The following is an 18,924-nucleotide window of genomic DNA, read 5'->3' on the forward strand; positions in this document are numbered from 1 at the left end:
CTTACCTAGAACTCAGCTATGCTGCCGCCCAGGGGTGCTCTTCTCACTTCCACCCCAGACCCGAGACGGGCAGAGGTGCTGCCCGGTGGGGGTACTGGCTTCAGGACCGGACAAGCCTGGCCAGTGACACTGGCAAAAGACCAAACCTCTGGGCCTCAGTCGCCTCCTCTGTCCAATCACACGGCGGCACTTCACGGAGGCTGGGTGGGCATCCCCCCAGAAAACACAGGGAAACACCCAGCACGGAGCATCACGCATGTGTGCACCCAACCAGCGAGGCAGTCTGGGTCGCTGTAACAGAAATACCACGGACTGAGCGACTTCTAAACAACACGCACTTGAGTCTCACAGTTCTGGAGGCTAAGAAGTCCAAGATCAAGGCACTGGCAGATTCGGTGTCTGTTGAAGGCCAAGGGAGTTCTCTGGGGTCTCTTTGTAAGGGCACTAATCCCACCAGAGGGGCTCCATCCTCACGACCTAATCACCTCCTAAAGGCACTACATCCAAATGCCTTCACATTGGAGGTTTGGATTTCAACCATTGAATCTGGGGGGCACACAAACATTCAAACTACAGCAGCGTTATCTTAAATGAAACAAATAGAAAAATATTAATTCTGCTCAAAAGATCCCTCTCCATAGTCTCCCTGCTCTGAGAAAACACTGGAAACGGGCTTGCTGCCTGGGGTCCTCTTCCAGGCTGTGTGACATGGCGGGACTCAAAAGGACTGGTTTCGGGGCAGCCCTTGGGGGACGTCACTTAGCCTCACACGGAGGGACTCGCATCGTGCCCACCTCACTGGCTCTGCCGAGTGCACACGGAGGCGCTGTGAAATTTTATTCTCCCATAAAATGACAAGCCTTGCCCACCACCTGTGTGCTACTCCAGCTGCACACACTTGACAGCAAATACTCTAGGTGTTCCATTCAGCTAAGTTCAGGGGAGGGTGACCTCCTGATTTCCAGTCTCACACATACACTTTGGTTTTGCAAGAAAAGCAACATTTCCTTGCATAGTCTCCATCCTCTCCAAACCTGGTGCGAAGAATAATCACGGCCAGCACTTCAACACAGCACTTACGAAGATCCAGGTATACTTTTAAGCACTTTACATATCTAAACTGATTTGATCCTCACAGAAACCTGTGAAGTAGGCACCTTTATTTTCATTTTACCTATGAAGAAACGGAGACAGAGGGTGTAAGTAAAAACTGTTGACTTGAACAAAGTCGAACAGCTAATAAGGAGCAGAGCTGGGATCTGGAGCCAGCTGGTCTGACCCTGGAGTTCAAGCTCTTAACTGCCTGGAAAAAAGTGCTCCTGTTCCCCGCCCTGGCCCAATGACACATCGAAAAATAAAGCAAAAGGAAATGGTTATTCCTCTTGCATAGTTTACATAATAACCTTACTTGGATAAATCATATGTGCTATTACAGCCTGAACTATGCCCCCTCCCCCCCAATTCATATGTTGAAGTCCTAGCCTCTAGGCCTCAGGATGTGACTGTATTTGGAGACAGGCCCTTTAAAGAAGTTATTAAATTTTAAAAACTTTTAATGTCTATTTATTTTTGAGAGAGAGCGAGCATGCACGTGTGTGAGCAAGTGGGGGAGGGGCAAAGAGGGAGACACAGGATCTGAAGAGCTCCAGCCTCTGAGCCTTCAGCATGGAACTCAGGAACTGTGAGAGCATTACGTGAACCGAAGTCAGATGCGTAAGCGACGGAGCCACCCAGGCGCCCCAAGAGGTGATTAAATTAAAATGAGGTCGTTAGGGGGGCCCTAACCTAACAACTACTGGTGTCCTCGTAAGAAAAGATTGGACACCGACGCATACAGGCACAGAGGAGGCAAGTGAGGGCACAGGGGGAAGTAGGGTTTCTTCTTTTTCCCCAGTTACTTCATTTTTACTACTACACATTCTCAGCAAACAAATCAAGGCGTAAACAGGATTTCTTTCACATTAATATATTATCTGGCTTTTTTGGGTCAAATAAACAGGAAATTCTCTTTTTAACCATCTCCTCACTGCACAGCCAGTCCAGCAGCAAATGAGAGCAAACTTGACTGCGTATCACTAATGAGTCACAAGCCAAGGACAGATGCCTTGGAGGATCCGGCCGCGCCTGGATCATGGACTTTGGGCCCGGAGCCTTGAGGAAGGGACTCCTGCTGTCTAAGTCTGTGGGCAGTGTGGGTGTGAGACCACCCTCCCCTCCTGCCTCCGCATGATGAGCTCAGTGCCCTCAGCCCCCACTGCCCCCACGGGGCCAGGCAGGCCCTGCAGCTTCCCAGACGTGCCCCAGCGATGCCCTGCTTTCCTCTCCAAGGCAGATCTCCTCCCAACTCTCTGCCTGACCAGCATCGGTCCCAAGTCTGTCCCCCCAAAGCAGCCCCCTGCCGCCCTCTCTTCTGGGGCCTCTGCCCTTGTCCACCTGCAGACAGCTCCAGTCGGATCGGCAATCTCCTCCCAGGAACCCCAGCCCCCACCTTCACCCCTGAGCCGCACCGAGCTTCCTGTGGCCAAGCTCAGGGCCTGCAGGCTGCGTCCTTACGGGATCCGGGGTCCAGACACCCTGGGTCCCGGCCTCCTGTGCTGTTGCTGCTCCCGGAACCCTCCCCAGCTCGGCTCCCCCCCAAATCCTAATCTTTTACTGCTACCGGGACCACATTTACACCTTCCCGCCCAAATCCAGCCCATCCCTAAAATCTCAGCCCAGACTCTGCCTCTGTCCCAAAGCCTTCTCAGATCACATCTTAGTGCACCAATCACATTCCGCCCCACATTGCAGTTATTTTCACTCTTACTAAGTTCCTGAAGGACAGGCTACATTTTAACTTGTTCCCCATAACGTGCGGAGAAAAGGAATGAGTACATTTGCATGGTCCTGGGAATTCTCAATTAGCCAATCTCTTTTGTCTGTTTTGATCAGAAAGAAAGAAAGGACAACAGTTTCCACGCAGACACATAGTTTGATGCTGCCTCCTCTGAACAGGGGCCGCAGGGATCCGGAGTCCACTGGAGACACCAGTGTTGGGTACTTACTGCAGACTGGGAACGCAGAGGACACGGCCGAGAAGTGGCTGCTTGCGGCACTGGGGTCTGGACAGGGGCGCTCAAAGGCCACCCAGGGCTAGCTGGGCTAGCTGACACCGCCGTGAGGACACAGACGTGAGCTATGCCCTCAAGCTCAAAGTCTAGAAGAAAGGCGGGGCATGCGCTCAGAGACCTCTCACAGTGGAAAGAGGGAGCAAGATCTACTGCCGGAGCTGAATCTATGCCCCGCCCCTCCAAGCCCAGGGCCAAATTAAATGGTAAAACCCTAAGCCGCACCTGAGAACATGCCTGTGTTTGGAGACAAGGTCTTTAAACAAGTCAGTAAGTTAAAATGAGGTCTTCAGGGTGAGGCCTAATCCAGTGTGACTGGTGTCCTTATAAAAAGGGGAAAACCGGACACACAGACGCCAGGGACCCTGGAGCACGGAGGAGAGGCCATGTGAGGGCGCAGGGAGAAGGCGGCCGTGTGCCCGCCCGGGGGGCAGCCCTCAGGAGAGACCAAGCCTGATCTGGGCTTGCAGCCCCCATGCTCTCTGCCGGTTAAGCCCCCAGCCCGTGGAACGTTGTTACAGCCGCCCCAGCAAACTGCTGGCGCACAACTCAAAGGACAACGTGATCTACGATACAAGGTGATAAAGCCGGACCCGCAGTCACATGCTGTTTGGTCCCAGGATAGGAAACACCAGGATGGGTAAATGCACAGACAAGGAAAGGGGAGGTGGTGGCTGCCAGGGGCTGAGGGCGGAAGGGACTGCTGGGCGCACGGAGAGTTTCCAGATTGAGGAGAGTGCTCTGGAACTACATGGAGGTGGTCTTCCATTGTTACGGAAGTGCTGAATGTCTCTGAATTCTTCACTTTAAAAACAGTGAATTTTATGTTATGTGAATTTCACCTCAATAAAAAAACTCTTAAATCAAAAAAAAAAATCTTTAAAAAGATATACATAAAACACACTATCGGGATACGATGTGTTGAGTGACCAAGTGAAAGTGCTGGTGCTGGGGGTTGTGAAGAACAGAAAGGGACAGAGGAATTCTGCTTGGGACTTGGACACTGACCTGACCCTGAAGGGAGGGCAAAGGTCATAGTGAGAGTGACAGGAGCTGGGGGGAGGGGACACATTCCCAGCGGAGATGGGCGGGACCTGGGCCCCAGGCAGGAAGGTGGGGCTGCCAGGAGCCCAGGGCTGGGCCTGCCCTCAGAGGACGGACAGGGGGCCTGCAGAGCGGACTTGGCTGAGCTCCCAAATCACAGGGGAAGTTTCAACATATCCGTTCCTGGGCCCCTTCCCCAGAGAGTTTGTATTCGTAATAAAATACAACATTTCTGAAAGCTCTCTAGTGATTCTAGTGATTAATCTTCAAGGAAACCAGTGATCAAAAGTGTGTATACTTAGGGTGTACAACGTGATGTCTGATACATGAACACATCATGAAATGACTACTACGACCAAGCTAATTACCACGTCCGTCACCTCAGACTTACCGTGTGTGTGTGCGGTGGTGAAAACACAATCTCTTTTCTTAGCAAAATCTAAGAATACGGCACATGATAACGATAGTCACCAGGCTGCACATTAGCTCCCTAGAGCGTATTCGGATCACAGCTGGAACTTCGTGCCCTCTGACCACCAGCTCCCATTCCCCTCTCCCCCCAGACCCTGGCAGCCGCTTTCTACTCTCTGCTTCTGTGAGTTTAACACTTTTAGAGCCCACATATAAGTGACAGTGTATTTCCCCTCCTGGGTCTGGCTTACTTCACTCAGCATAACATCTCCCAGGTTCATCCATGTTGCTGCAAACGGCAGGATTTCTTCTTTTTTGTTTGTGGTTGGATAATATATACATGATACAAATATGATACACATAATGATAGCATACACATAAAATTCCATTGTTATACCTATAATTCCCTATGTAATGGAATATTATACACACACTTTATTCATCTGTTGACAGACACTTAGGTTGTTTCCGTATCTTGCCTACTGTAAGGTCCTTCAGTTTTATGCTAATGCTACAGTAGAATTGCTAACTTTTTGGTTAAAAAGGCTTCATTATGCTTTGTAAACTATAAAAACACTGATTCATAAGATTTTGTAGAAAAGATTTTTGCTTAACCTTCAGCTATATGGAAAGTTCAATTAACCAGAAAAGCAAATTTTCCAAATATTAAGGATTTCACATGTATTGTAGCCTACATCTTTAAAAAAATTAAAATGGTTCGGGGCGCCTGGGTGGCTCAGTCGGTTGAGCGTCTGACTTCGGCTCAGGTCATGATCTCACGGTTCGTGGGTTCGAGCCCCACATCGGGCTCTGTGCTGACAGCTGGCTCAGAGCCTGGAGCCTGTTTCAGATTCTGTGCCTCCCTCTCTCTCTGATCCTCCCCTGCTCATGCTGTCTCTATCTCTCTCTCAAAAATAAATAAAAAAAAGAAAATTAAAATGGTTCAAGTGTCCAAGTTACACAAAAAGGAAAACAAAATACATAAAAGTAAAGATGATATAGAAAACATCTCAAGATAACTAAAAGATGGTCTTTCCCAAGTTTAGTACACATTAGTCCTTTAAATTGCCCCATCATTTTATGTAACTGTGAGACTGTTCCCCAAACAATATTACTGAATACAAATTTTCTAAGAGCATCATGTTTTTACTCACGATTCAAGGTCAGCCTTAAGTACAAATATTAAGCAACAAGAATAACCGTTTTAAAAAGGTGGAATATATTACATTTTTAACTTTCAACACCTGGTGTCAGCAGCATAACACAGTACAGCTCTGCAGGCTCTGGGCAGGGCGTGCCCCAGGGTGGTGGCAGCAAGCCCTTCAGCAGAGGCCCAGCTCACACCTTCCAGAAGCACGACTTAACCACTCCCCCAGACAGCTGCATTCTCAGGAATGACTCAGGGTTAAAGGACGGTGTCTATGCTTGTTTTTAACTGTGAACATAATGATGCTAGCACAAGACTGCAGTGAAGTGAACAGGAAGTACTTTCTCGATATAGAGTGCTTCACACGTGATGGCCTGTGCTCCTCCCCCTCCCCAGTCACATGACTCTGTAGCCATGTCTACTTCCCCAATGCACAGGTAATCATTGGCTTGCTGATGACATGCCTGAAATAAAAAATCCAAAATCTCCGTGGATATATTATTTTTTAAAGTAACTGGTGTTCAGGTCAGACTTCAAACAGAGGGGGATGTCAGGAAGGAGAAGCCATCCTTCAGACGTCCTCAGTAAAGGTCACGGCGTTGACCTCCAAGAGGGATCTGCTCGAACCGTAGAGCCTGGTACAGTTCAGCCTGCCCTCAAAACCTAACAACCTTCATGTGTCATTTAACTACCAAATAACAGCCTGGGCGGAGAACCGCGTGGGAGATAAAACTGAAGGGATCACAGGCCGGAGCTCCCACAGCCCAAGCATGTGCTTTAAAATGAGGTAACTGCCCAGCAGCTCTCACTTGTTTTCTGGTGCCAAAGGGATCCTGCAAAGCCCTCTTTGCAGAATCTGGTTTCCACCCACCGAAGTCCATGAACAACCTGTTTAACAACAAGTAGTAAGAAAGCAGTGGTGGTTTTTCAAACAGCAGAGGTCTCCTCGCAGGCTTCTGAAGATGATGCCTGCTGCAGCCGGGTGCACACCCGTAACTTGGGAGGCATCGCCGGGTGCCCTAAGCCCTCTCTCCTCTCACTCCAACTGCTCCCGGCTATTGATGACAAGGCCTCTTCTTCCCCACTTGGATGGCCACCTCCTAAATGGTCTCACTGCCCCAGGCTTGCCTGCATCCCTCCCCGCCCCCCGCCCTAGGCTCCGGAACCCCATCGATCCTGCCCCTTAGTGACAGTGCCCTTGTGTGCTTCATGCCCCCTACGCAAAGGCTAACTTTAGTGACTTGCTTCAAATGAACACAATACAGAGTACATGATGGGATGTTACTTCTGAGATTAGGTTTTAAGTAGGCTGTGCCTTCCGGGTGGGAGGCTCTCTGGTACACTCTCTCCCTCAGACCCCTTGCTGTCAGGGAAGCCAGCTGCCACGCTGAGACTCCCTAAGGAGACATCCACATGGAGAGGAGCTGAGGTCTCTGCGGACAGCCAGAAAGGCCCCAAGGCCTGCTGGCGGTCACGTGCATGAGCTCAGATGCCCTTCCTGGAAGATGGCCACAGCCCCGGCCCACACCCTGACTGCAGCCTGCTGAAGACCCTGAGTCAGAACCACGAACCAAGCAGCTCCCAGACTCTCAGCTGCAGAAAATGGGGGATAATGCATGATGTCTGCAGCCACTGATGCTGGGAATAACGGGTTATACAGCTCTAGACAACAAACTCTAGCAAGTCAAGGCTACGTTTCTGCACGTGGCTCACACAGGACAATCAGTGTCCAGCTCCATCTTTGCCTCTAGCCACATCTAGGCCGTGCCTTATGCTGCTCTGTGGCAGGTGTAATTTGCTCATCAGGCTGCCGCTGCCCCTAAGTAACTTCTCCCTTTCTCAACATGCTGCCTGGCAAAATCCTACCCATCCTTCAAGGTTCCCAGGTCACTTCAAACATCATCTGCCCTGTGTGATCCTCCCTCGTGGGCAGAACTGATTCGGTCACTGAGTCCTCGGAATGCATTTCCTTGCTTTCTGGAACAAGATGTTCCTCATTCATCTTGGACTTTTTCTGCCCCAGGCCTGGAACTAGCCATGTCTCCAAGGAGCCCTGGTTTCCACATGTTAGTGGGAAATGGTATTTAGAAGCCAAGATGTGGGTATGAGGTGTGCTTATTGCTCTTGCAGTGTTATCTGCCCAAGAAGCTCGCTCAGTAGATTATATACATGTATATCCATATACACACACACATAAATACACATATTTATATCCATACATACTGAAAACCATGAGTTCACACCCACACACCTGCCCCAATCCACCACCGCACGGTGCATCCTAGTTCCTGACATTTCTGTACTGACAACTCCCTTGAACAGTGGCCAAGCTGGCTCCTATGATCTTTGGTACGGTTAATTACATGATCAATCCTTCCATATGTAACTAATTTCCAATGTCAGTCACAACCATCCTCCCTGCACAGAAACCCTCCTCTTGCTGCTCAGGCTCTGACATCCCACATCAAGATGACCCTCTAACAGGACAGTCTACTCACCCCACTCAGCCTGGGGCTCCCCGTGCTTGGTTTGGGGGTGGAGAGAGTGACTTCTTTTCTTTACGGGAGCAGCTGCAAGGTGCCCTGCATGGGTGCACACACAAGAGTGTAGAAAGAATTTGTGGCCATTTGTGTAAGCCAGCATACCAGGCCCCCTGGTGTCACTGCTGGCAGGTGGCGTCCATTCTCAAGGTTCTCTCAGGAGAAAAGATGGCTGGCAGTACACTGGCCATGTCTTCATGTGAGCGAGTAGCAACTATGAAGGGCAGGGTGAGGAACACGAGCAACTTCGTTCACTCAAGTTCCTTTGCAAAATTTGCCAGAAGTCTTACACATTTCTGCTTCCCGTCCCTTACCATAACTTGAGGCACATGGTCGCTCAGAATAAAACTGCAGATCAGGAACTAAGGAAGGAGACACTGGACATTTGGTGGTGACCACAACTTCTGCCACTCTCATTTTCTTTACTTACTGGCTAACTTCCTGCTTTCAGGAATTACCAGACCCTGAATGAATCTCAGAAGCACTCCTCTCAAGAGGTTTGTAAATTCTCACGGGAAGTCATCCTAAGCACACAGGGACTCTTATTTAGAGAAGCCTAACTGGCTGCTCGAATGCTCTGTCACTACCTCTCTGTTAACCGAAAAATCCCATGTTGCAGTGGGTCCTTCTAGGAGCTTACTGACCCTCCAAGAAAACCACCACCTGTGAGACATTTTATAGCCCTTTACCTGTGTAAAAACACTATGCAAGGAGCAGATCAAAACTCCAAACCTAAGCAGCACAGCGTTCAAGGGGGGGGAGCAGAGTGGTGAAAACAGTGCTAGCTGTCTGCCGAGCCAGAGGACAGGGAGAACGGGGGAAATAACACATGGAAGATAACCTCAGAAGTGGGGGGACTGGCACATGAGAACCACTCTGTTGGGAGTCCTAGGGAGACTTATTCTGCAAAATCCCCCAGGAGGTAAGCCTTGATACAGTTCAGATGTATTCATCTGAGTCGATGCTGCTTCTCTGCAAAGAAAACCCAAGGACGGTTATTTAATGGAAAGGCACTGCAGAAGTGTTTCCATTTATAAGTTATTATAGCAGTGCAATTTCTTGATATTGTTCCAACATCTTTCAGATCATAGATGTATAGTGTTATTTCTGGAAGCAGGAGAAAGTATAGTATATGTGGAATACAGACGTGTTTCACTTCATAGTCAGGTAAAACCCTGCTACCTTTTAGCTATGTGAACTTATTCAAGGTGTTTCATCTCTCTGACCCTCAATTACATCAGAGAAAAAAAATGGGGATACTAATGTCCATTTGAAGGGTTAATGTATGAGGATTATAGTAGTGATGTATACAAAAAATTCTGGTACACAGTGATTTTAATAAGTATTAGTCCCCTTCTGAGAGAAGGGTAAATCATTGAATTACTATAAGGACTAAACAACAGAATGGATCACAGATATAAAAGTGCCTGGCATATAGCTTATATGTTTAATAAATGTTAATTCTTTTTTAACTTACCACACAAAAGCTATATCCTAGTTATTCAGCATGATTGAATGGTGTTCTTTATAATGAAATTTAACCTTTTATACACGGAAAAAAATCGTATAAGCCCTCTCTGCATTAGTGAACACTGTGTACTAAAAATACAGCATATCCTTGTTCATTGTAGCATTATTCACAGTGCAAGGAATCCCAGTGTCCATCAATAGATAAATGGAGAAGTAAAATGTATCTACATACAATATTCAGCCTTAAAAAGGAAAGAAATTCCGTCACATGCTACAACTTGGATAAGCCTTAGGGACATTATGCTAAATGAAAGAAGCTAGTCACAAAAGACAAATACTGTATGATTCCACTTACATGAGGTACCTAGAATAGTCAAATTCATAAAGGCAGAGAACAGCATGGTGGCTGCTATGGGCCAGGGGAGAAGTGGAGGCTGCTGTCTAATGGGTACACAGTTTCAGTTTTGCAACAAGAAACCGTTTTGGAGATATGTTGTACAACCCTGAATGTACTTAACACTACTGAACTGTATGCTTAAAAATAGTTAAGATGGTAAAGTTTATGTTATTTTTTTCATCACAATAAAAAATAAAATTATTTTTTAAATGATGTAACTTGTGAGCTTTCATAATAATGCAGGATCATCACGCTGATTAATTATGGACTGTGCTACAGATAGACCTATGCAGTTTGCTGCCCGAGCTGAATCCATATCATGCCTCAGGAGCTACTCTAGAGTGTGCTTTAAATAAATATCTAGGATTTGTTAGGATTCAGCTGCTAATGGGAAGAGTGGAACTTGACATCTTTTAGTACATAATATGTGCTATTACCATCAGATAATCGTTAAGACGTGAAAGCTGGAAGAAACTTAAAAAATAAAAGGTAATCAAACTAAATGACTTACCTAAGGTCATATGGATAGTAATTATAAACAGCGCTGGAAAGAGAAACCATGTCCCGATTCCCATACAATCATCTTGTACTTATACAACCAGCTCAGCTCTCCACAATTCCTCACCTCTGAACTTCGCTGTTCAATACGCTGCCACCAGGGGGCAGCAGGTGTATTAGTCTGATAGTCTAAAACCCCAGTTTAAGACCCCATTACCTATTCTCCCTTCCTCCACACCCATATCCATGCACACTTATAGGACTTTAATAATGTCAACAAGAATAAAGTTCAAAGAACATCTATAATAATTTTTTTAAACAAAAAGACTTCGGCCAACGGAGGTAACAAGCTTACTAATCCTTCATTATTTTTTATTTATTCTAATCCAAATTAATATAAGGGTCAAATACTACGTTAGTTTTAAACCAAAAATGACTCAGCTACAGAAACTCATCCCATTTCCATACATTCCTTTTCCTAAAACCCGGCCTCTCAGGTTTTATACCACAACAACCTCAAGCCCATCTGGCAACTTGTCCTCCATCTTCTTTCTTCTTCAGCTCAGTGTTTCTTTCTAATGCCCTGTGTTACCAAGGAAGGTCTGTCAACAGGCCTAACCCTTCAGCAACTTTTCAGAAGTATAATGGCGATTCTAGATGACAGTAATTTCCACTGTTTAAATGTGACATGGCAGCTAATGGATGAGACTTGACAGAACCATCTCATGACCATGACCTGCGCACCCTGAGACGCCCAGAGTTTCATCTAATTCAAGGAGTGAGGGGCAGCATTAGTAGTGACATTTAGGTAATTAATCTAGGAGGCAACTGCACACTTTCAAGCAGTAGCAACGCATGACTATGGTCCCTAAGTCATCCAAAAAGAGGCTTACGATCTTTATTTCAAAACTTTCAAGAGGTTTTCTTCCTTGAGCTTAACATGCTTAAATTAAAAAAAAAAAAAAAGGTATTCAAATGCAAGTTTTCACTACTGCCTCAGACACATAGGAGCAGTCCATTTTTATTTATTTATTATTTTTTTCAATTTTAAGTTTATTTATTTTGAGAGAGAGAGAGAGAGAGCATGCGCACAAGCTGGGGAGGGGCAGAGACAAGGAGAGACAGAATCCCAAGCAGGCTCTGCACCATCAGCGCAGAGCCCAATGTGGAGCTCAGACTCACAAACTGTGAGATCATGACCTGAGCTGAGATCAAGAGTCAAGATGCTTAACCGACTGCACAACCCAGGCGCCCCAGGAACAGTCCATTTTTAAACTACAACAGTGTTCACTGTAGTTAGAAGGCATTCAAAGAAATTACTCTTTATTCATATCCAGCTGTCTCATGGAACTTACTATTCACTGATCAATCTAATCTAGCATAAAATTGATGGCAAAAGTAGTGATGGTGCTCTCGGTTACTATGTGTAAAAGAGGAATGAGACACACAGAAGATGCATATAATGAAGGGATCACTGTAGAACGCACCCTGTATTCAGACACTATTCTGTAATTCTTTGTCAAATATGATGATTCAACTGGTGAGACTTCAAGTCTCCTATCTAAAATAGCATTCTGGTTTTAATTTATTTTCCATATAGAATATTTACCATATTTAAATACAGAATATCACCAGAAAACCAGAAATAATTATTTTTATAGCAGACATATAAAATAAATTTAATTCAGTAATTTTTTCAACAATTATTAAAAATAACAGTCTATCAGACTCAAGAAACTGAAATCAGATAATTAAAAAAACACACTTATTAGGAGGGCTCAAATAAAAAAAAACTGATAATATCAAGTGCTGACAAAAATATGGAGCAACTAGAACTCTCATACATCGGTGGCTGAGATGCAAAATGGTCAGGGTGCAGCCACTCTGGAAAAGTTTAACAGTTTCTTAAAAAGTTAAACACACACTTCCCAAATGACCCAGCCATTTTGCTCCTGAGGATCTGCTCTAAAAGATGGAAAATTTCAATTACATAAAAACCTATATACAAACGTTTACAGCAGCTCTACTCATAATACCCCAAAACTGTAAAGAGTCCAGTATCCTTCAACGGTGAATAAATACATAAACTGGGGTATGTCCGGAAGACGGAGTACACTACCCGGCAATAAAAAGAATACACACAGGGAAGAACCTCGAGGACGTCTGAGTGAAAGAAGTTAGTCTCTAAGGTTGCAAACCATTTCATTTCATTTATGTGACATTCCAGAAAAGACAAAACTTATCAAGATGGAGACCAGATCAAGGGTTGCAGCAGTTAGGAGAAGAGTGAAGGTTAGACTTACAATGGGGCAGAATGGAGGGCTTGGTAGTTTTTGGTTTTGTTTTCTGGCTTCTTTTTGGTGATGGAACTGCTCAGTAATGTAAAAGGACTGTGATGATGGTTACATGAATCAATCAACCTTAAAACTCACAGAATTATACAACAAAAAAGGCCAATTTTACTTTATATAAATTCTAATAATAATGAGTGAAAGTATGAGAGTATGTGACTACTTTAAAACAGAGTTAAAAATAAGAGGGGAAAGTAACAATAAGAGAGCTCGGAGTTAAGCTAATGCCTGGCAAACATCAATTATTTATTAAGAGACTTAAGAGATGTATAAACCAAATACGATGAGTGGGCTCTGCTTTGACCCTAGTTTGAATAAGCCAACCGAACATACCTTTTCAGGCAAACAGGGGTATTTGAATACAGTATTAGTGCCTACAGCGATATCTCCCTGAATGTGCCTGATCTCATCTGAATACAGTGTTGAAGGATATTAAGGGCTTTTTGTTTATTGTTAGGTAGGACTGTGGTTATGTAAAAACGGAACTTAAATAAAATATTAAAATATTTAGTGATAAAATCACATGAGGTTTCTAGTATTGGCTTTAGAAGTCTCCAGAAGTAAGCAAACAAACAAAAACTCAAGAAAACAAAAGGCGAAGGGCTAATGGAACGAGTGAGGCAAAGCCAGGATGGAGCACGGATTCCGATGCTGTGTTGGTTCACGAAGGTTTACTGTGTTCTACGTTTGAGTGTGGCTGGAAATGTTCATTAATAAAATGCTGACAGAAAAAAAAATACAGTGACTTCGTGTTCGTAAATACTCTCCAAAATGCCATTTGACTGTTCTTCATTTATAAGATACACTACAGTTGACACTTGAACAACGCTGGGGTTGGCAAGGGGGTGCCAACAGCCTGTATTTGAAATATCGGATTTTAACTTCTGACTCCCCCACGTTGTCCAGAAACCTTAGTGTTAGCATGTGTCAATCAGCACACGTTTTGTATGCTATACATGTTATAAACTGTATTCTTAAAATAAACTAAAGAAAATATTTAGAAAATTGTGAGGAAGAAAAATATATTTATAGCATTGCATTTATTTTTTTAAAAAGCTGCATATAAGTGGACTTGCACAGTTCAAACTCGTGTTGTTCAAGACGCAACTGTGATTTCTTCTTACAGTTTTTGTTAGGCTTGTAAAATCTGTACCTAACTTTACAGAAAACCAAATTGAGGCAGAAAGAGTAATTTAAAGCAAGCAACTGTGATTCTTCTCACAAATAAGGGCTCAATAATGGCATGAGTAATAGCTTAGAGAATGCTTTTCAAATCTCATTTAATGCTCATAAATTAGTAAAATCAACATGAGATGTAAAAATATTAATAATTTTCACGAACTCATCTGTCCATGCTCCTAAGTGCAGGTGACGACAGCAGGAAGAGCTAATCAACACTCAAAAGTTTAAAAACAGATGCAGTGATATGAACACAAGGAGAATCAGAATAGGAGAAGCTCTGATTTATTCTTTGTCACTCTAATTTACTCTGACATAACTCAAAATATCAGAGTTCCAAAAACACTGTCCACCAACTGGAAATTTCTGTCTTACTGGTGGCCTATTATGTGGAAGACACTATGGGAGAATAAAGAGGGGACGGTGTGGTTCTCATCTAAACAGAGTTAATATGTGAGAAAATATCAAATATTCTAGCATGAATTTTGTTTAAAATAGTCTGACAGTGTTTAAGGCTAGCAGGCAAAGACAATTACGCAGGCAAAAACGGCAGAGAAAGTAAAGGTTAAAGAGCTGCTGCAGCAAAAGGCCCAAGAGGGTGTCGGGCAGGAGTGACCTGTGGGAAGGGTGGGGCCCAGGGCGAGTCCGGGTCCTGGCAGCTGTTCGGCGGAGCTCTGAAAGATGGGGGACAGCTCGTATGCAAGGCTGTCTCCCGTCACCCAGAAGCCTGTCTCCCCAGTGCTGAAGGAGAGGCCGTCACCCATCAGCATGGGAGAGCCGAGCCACCGTGCCCTGGGAACTACTGGCGCCTGGGAATAACTGACTGTCCCAAATGTCTGACCCTGCCTCACCTGCTGCAGCACAAGGTGAGGCGACTCAATAAGGGCCTCCGAAAGGTCCCCAGGGCCTGTGAACATGTTACCTTGCATGGCATAAGTGACTTCACTGATGTGATGAATGTTAAGGGCCTTAAGATGCAGAAATTACCCTGGATTATCCGCATGGGCCCAGTCTAACCACATGAGTCCTCAACAGTGAAGCCTTCCTGGCTGAGGGCAGAGAGAGAGAGCTGTGACCATGGTGGAAGGGTCAAAGGGACAAAATGCCATCTCTCAAGATGGAGGGAGGGGGCCTATGAACCAAGGAATGCGGGCGGCCTCTGGAAGTGGGAAAAGGCGAGAAAACGGATACTTCCCCAGCGCCTCCAGGAGGGAACACAGCCTCACTGAGACCCGTGTTGACTTCTGACCTAAAGAACCGTAAGACAGAGGGAGGCAAGATGGCGGAGAAGTAGGGAGCTCTGTACATTTCACTCGCCCCCATCTCTCACACGGAGAAGGCCTGAAGCCATAGGAACCCTTCCAGAATCCAGAAGTTTGGGAGGAAAAGGAGACAGAGTCCGCTGAGAAAATCGTACAGCGTGAGTGCGAACTGGGGAAGATAAAATCGGCCGGGACCGGAGACACGGTGGGGGGGTCCCCCTTTGCAGGGAGTCGCAGTGAGTCTAGGGGGGAAAAAAAGAGAGTAGCCGAAACTGCTCAAGACACTGTCCTTGTTGCTGGAGAAGAGAAAAAACTCTGCTTGGGACACAGAGAGACCCGGTTTCCTGCCATCTAGCTGACCCTAGGCGGGACGCACTGGTCCCAGGCGACCCCGGGAGAAACTGCTCCCTGCTCACCAGCTCCACCTGGAGGGGACGCGTGGCGGCCGCGCCTTTGTGCTTCTGGCTCGGCTGGACCCCCAGGGGGGAGGCGAGAGGCTCGAAACTGCTCTGAGGGACTCGCCCGTGAGTTTATATTTCGGGCAATTTCAATGGGGCATGTGGACTGAGATCTGGAAACGAGGCCTGGCCTGGGATATAGAGCACGGCCCACCTTGGCTATGCCCCCGGCACAGGGAGATCACACCCAAAAGAGTGAGTTGCAACGCTTGGTTCAAGAAGAGACTGGGGCGCCGCCACTTTTCTCCCCACAACCACCAATGCAGGACCCCCATGAGAGCACTGGACCAAACCACGCCCATCCCGGCTAGAGAGCTGCCTTTTTTTTTTTTTTTTTTTTTTTTTTACCAGAGCCGGGGCAAAACCAACATGGATGCACTGCCCTGATTAATTCTGGTCACTGGCTTGCTTAAAGGCACATTTAATCCATTCTCCAGATGTAAATTCTACACCTCCACTGCTACCTCTTTATCTCTCTCTCTGGAGTAATCAGACTATACAGTTTCTCTGGGTAGCATTATCATCATTTCTTTTGCCTCCTCTCGAACCGTATTCCCCTCTTTCTCTCTCTGAATTAAGCCTCTTAGTCTTTCTGCCTGCTCATTTCATTTCCAATTTCGCTTCCTCCCTGCCCTGTCATTTCTCTCTTTGTATATGCTCTTCCATCAGCACGGCATACACCGGCTCTTTATTTGTAACTGGGAATTCTGGTTCTATACTTTAGACTGTCCTTTGTCTATCGGGTTTTTTCTTTTTTCTTTTTTATGTATTTTTATTTTTCTTATTTGTCTTCCCACCTTTCTCCTTTTTTTTCTTTTTTGTATGTGTCCCTTCCTTTTTTTCTTTTTCTTTTCCCCTTTGAGTTTGCGTGTTTGTTGGATTTGTCTGTGTGTTTGTGTGCCTTTGTTCTCTGTGTGTTTTCTGTTTTTTTTCCAGGGATACCTCAAGAAACAAGCCAAAATACACCTGGTAGAGAATCCCAAATACCACTACGAGTAGGAAAATAAAATAACCAAGGTCTCAACAAGAGAGACCAAGAGACACCATTCAAAGAACACTTTCTGAATGAACAGACCCTGGACAAGAGCTTTCTTTGGTACAGCAGCATTGGCAGGTGCAGAGTGTATAACACGCTTTTAAAACTAACAAGAGATAGAAAGCTAACCAAAATGACAAAATGGAAGAACTCTCCTCCAAAGAAATTCCAGGAAGAATTGACAGCTAAAGAACTACTCAAAACAGATAAAAGCAAAATAACTGAAAAAGAATTTAGAACAATAATCATAAAATTAATCACTAGGCTTGAAAAAGGCATGGAAGACATCAGAGAAACTATTGCTACAAAGACTATGGAGCTTAAAAATAGTTGTGATGAATTAAAAAATGATATAAATGAGATGCAAAATAAAATGGAGGTGTCCAGTGCACGGATTGAAGAAGTAGAAAGGAGAATAAGTGATTTAAAAGACACAATTATAGAAAAAGAGGAAGCTGAGAAAAAGAGATAAACTGATCCAGAAATATGAAAGGAGAGTTCGAAAGCTGGGTGATACAATCAAACAGATCAATATCCATATCATAGGAATCCCAGAAGAGGAAGAGAGAGGGAAAGGTGCTGAAGGAGTCCTGGAACAAATTATAGCTGAGAACTTCCCCAATCTGGGGAAGGAAACAAGTTGAAATCCAAGAGGCACAGAGAACTCCCCTCAGACGTAACTTGAATTGATCTTCTACACGACATATCATAGTGAAACTGGCAAAACATAGGGACAAAGAGAAATCTGAAAGCAGCTAGGGATAAAAGGGCCCTAACATACAAAGGGAAACCTATCAGAGTGGTGACAGACCTATCTACTGAAACTTCGCAGGCCAGAAAGGAATGGCAGGAAATCTTCAATGTGATGAACAGAAAAAATATGCAGCCAAGAATCCTCTATCCAGCAAGCCCGTCATTCAGAATAGAAGGAGAAATAAAAGTCTTTCCAAATAAACAAAAATTGAAAGAATTTGTCACCACTAAACCAGCCCTACAAGAAATCCTGAGGGGGACTCTATGAGGGAAATGTTGCAAGGAAAGCAAGATACCAGAGACACCGCCACAAGCATGAATCCCACAAAGGACACGATGACTCGAAACCCATATTTTTCAATAGTAACACTGAATGTAAATGGACTAAATGCCCCCAATCAAAAGACATAGGGTAGCAGAATAGATTTAAAAAAAAACAACAAAAAAACATCTATTTGCTGTCTACAAGAGACTCACTTTAGAATGGAGGACACATTCAGATTGAAAGTAAGGGTATAGAGAAATATCTATCATGCTACTGGAAGTCAAAAGAAAGCTGGAGTAGCCATACTTATATCAGACAAACTGGACTTTAAAGTAAAGACAGTAACAAGGGATGAAGAAGGGCATTATATAATAATTAGAGTCTATCCATCAGGAAGAGCTAACAATTATAAATGTCTACACACCAAATATGGGAGCACCTAAATATATAAAATAATCACAAACAGAAACAATCTTATGGATAAGAATGTACTAATAGCAGGGGACTTTAATATTCCACTTACAGCAATGGGTAGATCAACTAGTCAGAAAATCACTAAAGACACAATGGACTTGAATGACACATTGGACCAGATGGATCTGATAGATATATTTAGAACTCTACATCCTGAGGCCATGGAATTCACTTTCTTCTCAAGTGCGCATAGCACATTCTCCAAGATAGATCACATACTGGGACATAACGCAGCCCTCAATAAATATAAAAGAATTGAAATGATACCATGCACACTTTCAGATCACAATGCTATGAAACTTGAAATCAATCACAGGGAGAAGTCTGGAAAATCTCCAAAAACATGGAGGTTAAAGAACAACCTACTAAAGAACGAATGGGCCAATCAGGCAATTAGAGAAGAAATTAAAAAACATATGGAACAAATGAAAATGAAAATACAACAATCCAAACTCTATGGGATGCAGCAAAGGCAGTCCTAAGAGGAAAGTACATTGCACTCCAGGCCTATTTCAAGAAATTAGGAAAAGAG

At 44.7% G+C, this 18,924-nt stretch overlaps 1 protein-coding gene and 1 non-coding gene across 2 annotated transcripts in view; one reads left to right on the top strand and one right to left on the bottom strand.

Moving 5' to 3' along the window:
* Nucleotides 1–18,924, bottom strand: part of GGACT (gamma-glutamylamine cyclotransferase) — a 54,089-nt gene that overhangs the window by 25,609 nt on the left and 9,556 nt on the right. Inside the window, exon 4 of the mRNA XM_039254285.1 lies at nt 3,044–3,196. The gene's annotated coding sequence lies outside the window, so the exon portion shown is untranslated. The remainder of the gene's footprint in view (nt 1–3,043; nt 3,197–18,924) is intronic.
* On the top strand, nt 5,288–5,372 carry TRNAR-UCG. Its single transcript has one exon. It is a non-coding gene; the product is annotated as a tRNA-Arg (tRNA).

Source organism: Hyaena hyaena, unplaced genomic scaffold (genome assembly GCF_003009895.1).
Source record: "Hyaena hyaena isolate Hyena2069 unplaced genomic scaffold, ASM300989v1 scaffold_478, whole genome shotgun sequence".
NCBI lineage: Eukaryota > Metazoa > Chordata > Mammalia > Carnivora > Hyaenidae > Hyaena > Hyaena hyaena.